A 10,407-nucleotide genomic window follows, 5' to 3' on the forward strand; every position below is an offset into this window, starting at 1 on the left:
TCACTTAGTCCTGTGACAAGTCTTTTGGTGCCTATAGTGCAGAAAACATTATTCTTGACATTAGAAGAATGCAAAGATACTTGCAATTTGCTGGGGGTGTGAGTGGGGCAAGTGGGAGATGAGTGCACAAAATCTACAAATCAAGACAGAATGGCAGAATGTCGTGTGAAGTTACAACACGTGGTATAGGAGAGAAGGGAGAAATTGGGTGATTCACATGGCCTTTGAGATTTCTGCTCTTGGAGGTGTTGAGAGGAGCAGAGGAAAAAGAAGCTGAATTGGGGAGGGGGTTCCATGGTCAGACCTGGGGTATAGCCAGAGTGATTTCCCTTTCCTGGAACCACTAATAAAACAGTTAGCAGTAGCAGGGGAGGATGCTTAAGAAGTTTAAGATCTGAATACTTTTGTTTGCTAGTCCAGGGCTTCTGGAAAGTATTCTGAAGTACAATTAGCCTTCCTGCTCCTTGTCCGTAGCGAGTCATGTGCTATTGTAGGACTGACCAGCCGTACCCTTTTGACTTTGGGGTTCTTACACGCCATGCCTAGGCCGTGAAGGTCCTTAAAGGAATCTTGGTGGGCAATTTTGTTCCCCAGAAATGGTATCAGTTAGTAAATGTCAGAGCTTATGAGCAGTTTTAGAATAAGTGGGGTCAAAAGAGATGCTCATAAAAATAAAAATTTTATGCTATAAGAGAAAAAGAACAAGAGATAAGTGGAAAAATATGCTGGAAGGATTGATTAGCCCACTTTCTTCCCTTTCCATTGCCTTAATTCAAAAGTAATAAAACCAGAAGATTTAGGGGACAAGGAGGAAATATAAATGCATGAGGTTGGCTGGTTAAAACAAATGAATGACAATAAGGAATGCCAGGAACTATGGTAGACATGGCCTTTACTAGGGATAGGTATCATTTAGATCCAGATGATTACTGCCCTGCAGGAATGCATATGCAGTGACCATACTCAGTACAGTGTATGCAAAAACGATTGCAATTAGTCATGCATCCCTGTCTCCTGTTTGTAATTTTACTTTGTATCTCCTTTCATCAAGAGGTGAAATACATTTCTCCACCCTTTTAAGCCCAGCCTGGCCTTACAAATTACATTGAAAATAGAATGCAGTGGAAGTGGCAATGCAGTGTCAGTTCTTTTATGCTTCCCGGTGCTCTCTTGAAACCCCACCTAATTGCCAAATGATCAAGCCAGGGCTAGCCATGTGGTCCAGAGTCCAGTGAGCCTAGTTTTTCCAGCCTAGAGATGTAACAGAAGCCAGCCAAGGTCAACAAAACTACCCTAACCTGCAGATGACAGCTGACATTGAAAGAAGACCAGCCAGCTAAGAGTAGAAGAACCACCCAGCTGAACCCAGCCTAAATGTCCAGTCCACTGAATTATGAGCTAAGTGAATCACTCAGGCCAAGCAAAACATGTCTGGGAACTGGTTCAGTTCCCAGGAACTGAACCAGTTCCCCAGGCTACCCACTTGTATCTCTGGTCTGCCCTAACTTATACTCCCTAAATTCTCTATAAACCTGGCTAAAATCCAGTTAGACCAACAGCTCATCATTCTTCCTTATCACTTTATAGCTACTTTATGGTCACCTTTCTCAGGACATTACAACTGGGATTTCCCTCTGCTTCATATTCTGAGACGGTTTCTAGTTTTGAATCCCTAAGGCTCACTCCAACTCGTTGTCTCCATAGCAGGCTGCTCTGAGCTCATGTTCCAAATCCAGCTCTCTGCTCCCCATCCCTCCATCCACCTCTGGGGCTGAGCAGTCAGGGACCTCAGATATCACCATTTCATAAATAACTGCTGGAATGGAAAGGGACACCGATGAACCAGGTCATCATCTTGACAGACTGCTTCTCTCAAGAAACCCAAGAATCTTTTCACAGGGTGAGAGAGTACCAGTAAAATGAACAACAGTTAAGAAATCGTTCCTGATATCCACTTTAGATAAGATGGGTTGTCATTCAGACAATTCAGACATTCCATGCCTCATTTCTTTGCTTTGTGTCTTCCTTATGCCTTTTCCCCTTTCTCTTGGCCATCCAGCCCTTTTTAAGTGTGTGTGTGAGTAACACGCACATATCCTTTTCCCTAGTTTAATATTATGCTTATTTTATGTGTGCTGCTCAGTAAATCCTTTCTCTATACATTCTTTTTTTGGTTTGGTTTTGTAAAAAATACCATGGCCTCTGTGATAGAATAGTTTATAAGTGAAGGCGGTGCAGGCGTGTGTACGTGTGCGCACGTGTGCACGTGTGCATGTGTAAATGCAATCACATACGGGCCTCGTTCTCCACATCCCTTACTAGCTTTCTGGGCAATGCTTCAGTGGAGAATTACATTTTGTCTAGAATTTGAGAGTACTTGTGTTCCAAAGCTCATCTCCCTCTTGAAGCCCTGACTCCTGTTGATTTGTAGGACAAACCATTCGAAATCAGAATTGTGTTTTAAAGGCACACAGCCTTAACTTGGAATTTTTACCTCTTCTCCTGTCAGGTAATGGAGATAAAATTCAGATTGTAGTGGAAGAGATATTACGATCGTGTTAGCTGGTTAGTAGCATCTTTAGACATGGTTGAAATTAGGAAGTACATGACAACACTCCTGGTTCATCAGTTCGGCAAACCTGTACCCAGGCTGCATGGGAAACAATGTCAGGATGGGAATGGCTGCTCGCTCCCTTACTCACGTTCTCATCTTTATTAATAAAGAATTGGTTCCACACGTTCCTGCTAAAATGACTGGCTTAGTCACTCCCCGGACCTGAGTCTTTGTATTTGGGTTTTGCTCTTAAAAAAAAAAAAAAAAAGATTTTCATTTCAGTTCATGGAACTGAAAAAATGAGATTGCTTATAGTACGCAAGCCTTCCCCCAGTGCTCTCTAAAGACGATATTGCCGCTGTCTGCGCCTAACTCACTTATCCTGAGCTAAGAAACTCTCTTTTCTCACAATAAAGGAAAACTGCCACGTTCCTGGGCTAGGTTAGAAAGGGAAGACATAAATTCCAGACTCTCCAAAAGCTCAGATGAGTGCTTGTGGTGTGATTTTAAAGACAGCAACCTTCACCTTTTAAATTAAATCTGAGAGGAAAAAATATATACTTTGCTGCATACAGGGATGGCTGTAAAAAGACCCCAGAGCAGGGGAGCATCCAAGCCTAGAGGCTGCAGCTGATGGCCTGGGTTGTGCCGGAGCTTATGCCGCTTAGGCTGAGAGGAGGCATGAGTGTGGACTGGAACACAGGTCTGTAGACATCGTTTTCCAGACCCGTCCCTTTAGTGGGACTAACCCTGTTTCCGATGGTTCCAGGGAAATGGGACCGTCAGTTGGCTGTGTGCTTTATTGAGTAGAGACTGAGCAGGGCCACAGATGTCATAATTTCCCTATTATCACTTTTCTGAGCGCTTCCTGGCCTCCCTTCATTATCTCGCACCACATTAGCAGTTATAAGTAGCTTCTTCATAGGCTCCAAATGCCGCGGACTCCCTTTGGCAGAGCTTCTGTTCCCGAGGTCAGGGGGAGGACACCCGGGAAAGCAGCCTGTGAGTGCCCCGGCACTCAACATGGGACACTCGGCCCACCTCCTCTTCCCAGCTTAAGGGACATTTCCTTCCCCATAACAGAAAGACAGCTATCTCAGGCTTTTGTTTTCCAGGCTAGAAAGGAAAGGCATCAACACTGAAACATGTGATTCAGAGAGGAGGGCTGTCTGTGCTCCAGTAGGGATGGTGACACACCCTGTGTCCTTTGGGGAACGTGTGGGCCAAGGCGGCTTCCCAGGAGCCTGGGTGGGAGAGGGGCGCCTGCCCCCGGCGGTGGGTCAGCTACTCCCTTTTGTCCTCACACTCTGAGCCCGGGTATTGTCGTAAGGGGTCTCTGCTCAGATGAGCTGATTTGACAGGAGAATAGAAACTTATTCTCTCTTCAGGCAGCTTTCCCTGGCACAGAGGGCAGAAAATTCAAACCAGGGATTTCTGATGGAATTCTCGTTAGCCACAGTGCATTTTTCTTTGTGCGCTTCCTGCTGCCCCATATCTGGGTTCTTTTGACACCAAGAAGGGTGGCCTTCGTGGCCTTTTCTCTTGTCGTTGCTGATAATGCAGACTCTGTGCATCTGCAAGCAGCCTTTCGCTCTCGGTGGGGTCGCCGCTGGGGCCGGGCAGGCTGTGAGCACGGAGATCCCAGGGGACTTAGACAAGGGCAGATTCAGGGCCTAGAACGGTGCCTGGCTCAGTGGCTGAGGCTCAGTACGTGATCGCCGAGTGGGTGTGTGAGGGAGCCTGACCCCACCAGGCAATCCGAAAATGTTATTTAACTGAGCCCCGGTTGCTTCATCGTCGTGGGCGTGGCCCGTCATAGCGACTCCACAGGGCTGCGTGAAAATTAAATGTGATCACGCACACGAACACTCCTAAGGAAGCCTGGCATGCAGCAGTTAGTCACTGGAGTCTGGTTTCATTCTTTCCCCCTTCCTTCTCTTCCTTCCTCCAGGGCTCCTTACGAGGTGCTGAGGGAGTCATGGGGACAACTGTTCTGAAAAGTCTGTACCGACAGGCTGTGGTTTTACTGTCGGCTGGTGGGGCCTGGCTGACAACTGCAGAGATGCCCATGTGAGGGACTTTTCATTCTCCCACAGGCAACTGAGCAAGAGCAACACAATGAAATCTGCTTAATGGTACTTTTGTTGTCGCAGTGGGAGGACGAGAGGGAAGCTCAGCCTGTGCACACGTGCAGGAGCGGGTTAGCCGGACAGCCTCCGGGCCCGTGCTGCCCGGGCGGCTGCCCCCGAGCCTCTGCCCCCGGCGGGGTGACCCGCATCTTCTTTAGAGATCCATGCTGTTAGAGACCAGTCCGCAAGCCACTCGCCACTCACCAGCAAGCCCGAGTTGCACTTCTTTGTTTTTCTTTGTTTTTCTCATGGGCAGGCACCGGGAATCGAACCCGGGTCCTCTGGCATGGCAGGGGAGAACTCTGCCTGCTGAGCCACCGTGCCCCCCCCCCCCGAGTTGTCCTCGGGTTGCCCTTTTAATGCGCTCTTGGAAGAAGAAGGGCCACCATTTCAGTCCATTTTCCAGGCTGATAAGCTGTGTAGGGGCGGGGAGTGTTTGTGCATGTGTATTTGTGTCTGTTTATGGGAAATGAAGACAGAATGGAGAAGAAGCTTTGCTCCGGGGAGAGTGAGAAAATCCCAAAGACTGTGGGCAGGAAGGTAGGGAACAGGAAAGCTGAAAGGATACACTGAGGCTGCCAGGAAAAGAAAGGATCCGGCTTATATAAAAGCAGCCAAGATGAGGCCTTGGAGAGAGAGGCATGGAGGCCACGCGACAGCAGGAGAGGAGAGAGGATGTCATGGCGGGTGACCACAGCAGGAGCAGTGGCAGCCTCCCGGGGCAGAGCAAGTCTGCAAGGGGCTGGTCCTTTGCCCGGAGAGGGGCTGTGTGTGAGACGGGCAGCAGATGCGCCCAGCAGGGAGCAGAGACGCACCATGGATGGGGGAAGCAAAGAAATCAGAGATGGAAAGAGCTGCCAGGTCATGCCCGCACCCCACTGCTGCCTCTTCTGTCTGGCATATATTTTTAAATGACTCCTGGATTTCTGCACTCACTCCTGTCCCTCCAAATGCTTTGGCAGCAGATGAGGTTTCTTTCCCTAACCTCTAGTTTCGGAATATAGAGACAGAATTCGTGAAGAAAGGCCGGGGGCAGGGAGTGCGGGGTGCAGGGCAGCGTGGCCGAGTCCCACACCCAGAAACATCCATGCTCCATGCTGGCTGAGGGGCACAGCTTCCCACCAGGAGGCTGCCACTTTCTCCCACGGGGACTGGTCTCCAAAACCCATGATGTGCGCATTTCCAAATGCTACTTAGAGAGTTGCTTTAGTCTTGATTTTTGTTCTCTTTTATTTTTTTAGGTGGGGAAGAGGGAAGGGATAAGAGACGGAGAAAATAAGGTGGGAGGAGGAGCTGGTGTATGAGATGGGAGGAGAGGAAGGGCTGGCAGTGGAGGAAGCCACTTCTAGAGGGACGAAAATAGACAAGTACGGAGTGAGGAATCGGCATGGAGAAGCATGAGAGAATATAAAACTCACCCTATAGTTTGGTGGCTTTACAATTTTGAGACTGCATCCATTGTCAGAAACATTTTACAACTAGTATAGTGGGTCTAACCAGGCAATGTCTGGAGAAGTTTTTGATTGTCCCAAACAGTGGGGAGGGTTGTGCTACTGCCACAAGTGGGTAGAGGCCGGGGTACTGCTACGCATCTGACATGGGCAGGGCAGCCCCCCAAAACAAAGAACTATCCTTACCACATGCAGTATATCCCATTTTCTATTCTGATTTACGCTATCATTAAGCAATGTTGGTCACAATCCAATAAGTTAATTGATTGACTGACTTTGAAAAATACTGTGAAAATCGATAGAAGTAGCATAAAATTCTGTGTTCCTTGAAAAGGGCCTGGCATAGTGGTAAGTGCTCAGTCAAGTCCTAAGGCCCTTTGGGATCTGCCCCCATGCCTCCCCCCTCCCCTTCCTTTTCCTATCCCCCCCTCCCGAGTCTCCCCAGGAGTGTCACCCTCTTCCTGGGCCCCGAAGGCAGCACCTCCTTCCTGCCCCAGGCGTGGCTCCCTGTCTGGAATGTGGGCACAGCTGGCCTCTTTCAGCATCAAGGTCTTACTTGTAGGTTTTATGTCTCTCCCCACCAGAAATTAAGCTTCTGGAGAATATGACTCTTGTCTGTCTTGTTTGTCACTTTATCCTAAGTGCTTAACCTAGTGCCTGGAATAGAGCAGTCACTCAACAAATAATTGCTGGAAGATTCTGAATGAATGAATGACAAATACCTCTGGACAGTGTAGAGTGAAACTCTGCTGCCCAGTATTCTTTGGGGGATTTTGAGATCAGAATATTTCTGCCTAAATTTAATATGACCAAATGGATTCAAAAGCGTGTGGCTAAAATGTCTTACCTTTCGCCTTTTCCCAATACCGTCTCTTTCCGAAAGCTGACACTGTGTTCCAGCCTGGCTATTTTAAAGGAAATGTTCTTTTATTTTTTCCTAGAAGAATCTGAGAAGAACTGGCATTTGCACTGTTTTTTACCCTACATAGCATTGTCGTGATGTGAGCAGAATTTATGAATCTGTCTTTCATGTTTCCAATCAGTGAGATGGTAAATCCTTCACTCCTCCAAGGCAGATTTAGACAAGCCTTATATTAGATATTTGTCGTGACTGGTGCCTCCTTTCGAGCGGACACTGGTAAATGAGGAGAATAAAATGAGGAGAGTGTTGTCACAGGTCTTTATTTTTTCATTCTATTTTTATCATTGCATTATTGATTTTAAAATCTGGAGGGGGGGAGAAACGCAGATAATATGGGCAGGACTCCTCATTTTACAGACAAGGTAACTGAAAAATAGTCATGGATGCAATCAGTGTATGCTGATAATTTAATAAAAGAGCCATTTGGCTTATTAATAGTCAGATTTACTAATTCTTATAGTTCTGAAAACCACTTTATCAATAAGGTGCTATTATGATGCCTACTCTTAAGGTGACCAAAATGGGGCAAATGGGGAAATGGCCTGGATACTTAGGAAACTTCTCCCTTGAAGCAATCTATTTAAAAACTTGGGTGACGTGTAGGCTATCTCACATAAGAAAGTTTAAATTCATGCTGAACAGTGAAAAAAAAATTAGGGAAGCCATTAGGAAGTGTAAGTGTGTGGACTAGGTTTGCATTTACCAAGCAATAAAACCAAAGGCATATAAACAAAAAAATATTCTCTCAAACATGCAAAAGTCTTGAAATAGGTATGTGATACATCTTTCCTCTTGAACCTTGGCTGTGAGCTTGATAATTTTCAAATTAGAAACCATTAATAATAATTTGAAAAAGATAGAAGGTCATGGATGGGACTCTTTAAATGGAAACTTGTATGTTTTTCTCTCCTTCTCCTCTCATTTCTCTGGTGTGGGGCCAGAGGTCTGCCTCATTTTCTTGCTTACTTATCCCAAGTTGCAGAATGAACTGATGAAGGGATTGAAATTGTGGCAAGCACACTCTGGCCCCATTTGCTGGTGCAATAGAACGTGCCGAGACGTTCCCAGCAGCTCCCCGAGCAGGTCAGGAAGCCTTCCAATTTTTATCTTTCAAAGGAGCTTTCTGTTTTATAGCTCACGTGCTGATCCTTGAGACCAAATAAGATGAAACTGCTACTGCCTTTCCAAACTGCAAAGAGATGCATGTCTTGGGACCATGTGGGCAAGGGATGGAGAGAGCATGGGCACCATGCAGGTGGAGGCACAAGGTTTCAGTTTATAAATAGATGACAGCCGAATAGCAGACAGACTGAATTAAAATTATGCTCTACGACTTACCGGCTTCGTGGTGTTAGCCTGAACCTTCTCTGAACATTGGCTTCTTCATATATAGAATGGCGGCAATTACAGCTTCAACACTGCTGTGCGAATTGAATGAGATCATCCATGGAAATCACCTAGGCAGTGCCTGGTGCACAGTTGATGCTCAGCAAATCCTAGGTTTCTCCATATTCCCATTCAACTCCGCACCTGAAATTACTTCCACCCAGTTCTGTTTGAGTGACTAGTGCATGCTAAACAGTTATCAGAGAGATGCTGCTATGTGACTTGGGTACAGAGATCCAAGACGAGGAAAATCAAAGGAGAACCAGGATGTAGGGGCAGGAGGTGAATTCTGTTTGGGGCGTGATGATTTCAAAATGCTTCTGAGATCATTCAGGAGGTGAGCTACAGTCAAAACTTCTGGAGACACGGCAATTTGTATGAGGAATTATCATACAGGTGATAGTAGTGGAAGAGAGTAAGAAAAGTAGTTTTCATACCCAATGTATAGTTTGGGTTCTTTAGGGAAACAGAAACAACAGCAGATATCTGAAATATGAGATTTTATAAAACTGTATCACGCAGCTGTGGGAATGCATGAGTCCAAATTGCACAGGGCAGGCCACGAGCCAGCAACTCCAGTGAGGATCTTCAATGAATCCCCCAGGAGAGGCTGGCTGACTGAAGCACATAGAGAGATTCTCTCTTCTGACTTCTCCTTTAAAGTTTTTGACTGATTAGATTAAATGTCACTAATTGTGGAAGGACACTCCCCTTGGCCAACTGCAGATGTAATTGGCCATGGATGCAATCAGTGTATGCTGATAATTTAGTAAAAGAGCCATTTGGCTTATTAACCAGATGCTAAATGTCCTTGCTGTAATGGTTAGGCCAGTGCTTGCTTGACCAGACAACTGGGCACCATCTTCTGGCCAAGGTGGCGCATGAACCCAACCATCACGCTTTACCCCTTGTCAACTTGGCAGCTCTACACATCACCTTAAACCATATTTAATCTCTAAATAGAATGCAGTAAGAGACATATTTTTTGCCTAACAATACTCAACTGTCCTATGTTCAACCAGAAACACCCTATATCTCTTCAGAATAGGGTACAAGTCCTTGGGTAACATTCACTCTTAAACTTGATATTCTATAACCTAAATACTTCAGCAAGAACAATACAACTTATGTCATATGATAAGGGGATAAGATAGAGAAGAAAATAAAGATATTTGCTTCAAGTGCAAATACAAACATACAACAAAGCCAGTAATAAATATTCTTATCATTATAGTCCTCGTTTCTGTAACTGGTGGTCGTAGTACATATTTATCACTGACTTCCTCTCCTACCCATTCCATGTTCCCTTTACCCTCAGCAAGCACTCCAGCTTGCTGTGGTTCATTACCTGGTGTGGTGACCCAAACCTTCATTTCTGAAGTTCCTGGGCCATTGGTAGTCCTGTCTGGATTGGGTTGTTGTACTTTTCCATTGACTATATAATCACAGGGCATGGCAGTACTAAGAGACATCCTAGGGGATCTCCTGTATTCCAGCCAAACTTTTCTTTACCTCCATTGTGTAGTTACAGTCCTGTTCCACCTTGATAGTTAGGATCAATCAACCCAGCCAGTAAAGAAGTCCCCTTCTTTGCCCATTGGTTCAGAGGCATGAGAAGCCCAAAGTGGCCAGGTGGAAGTTTGATCTTCCAGTTCAATGGAATCATTGTTGTGTCTCCTTGTAGGAGGACTCCTCCTTTCAGAACTAAGACCTGTGGACCAGCAGAACTTAAGATTGCAGGGACAGGAAGCAGAAACTTTTCTAGTAAATCACAAAAGAGTAATAGTGACCTCTCTGATGATGCCACTCCCATTCTCCCCCCCTCCCCTTGATTTCTGGACACATGAATCCTGGCTATGGGAGAAATAGCACCATAGGATGGACATTGATTCAAAGCATACACAGCTTCCTGGAGGACATTACCCCAGCCCTACAAGGTATTGCCACCTAGTTGGCACTGTAATT

At 45.9% G+C, this 10,407-nt stretch overlaps 1 long non-coding RNA gene across 1 annotated transcript; it reads right to left on the minus strand.

The window, feature by feature from the left end:
* Positions 1 to 6,892: 6,892 nt before the first annotated feature.
* LOC143690305 (uncharacterized) lies at positions 6,893 to 10,170 on the minus strand. Its single transcript, XR_013179126.1, has 3 exons — positions 9,791 to 10,170; positions 8,395 to 8,477; positions 6,893 to 7,269 (listed from the first exon to the last, which is right to left on the minus strand). It is a non-coding gene; the product is annotated as an uncharacterized LOC143690305 (long non-coding RNA).
* Positions 10,171 to 10,407: the final 237 nt, after the last annotated feature.

The sequence above is a fragment of the Tamandua tetradactyla genome, chromosome 7, assembly GCF_023851605.1.
Source record: "Tamandua tetradactyla isolate mTamTet1 chromosome 7, mTamTet1.pri, whole genome shotgun sequence".
NCBI classification, from domain to species: domain Eukaryota; kingdom Metazoa; phylum Chordata; class Mammalia; order Pilosa; family Myrmecophagidae; genus Tamandua; species Tamandua tetradactyla.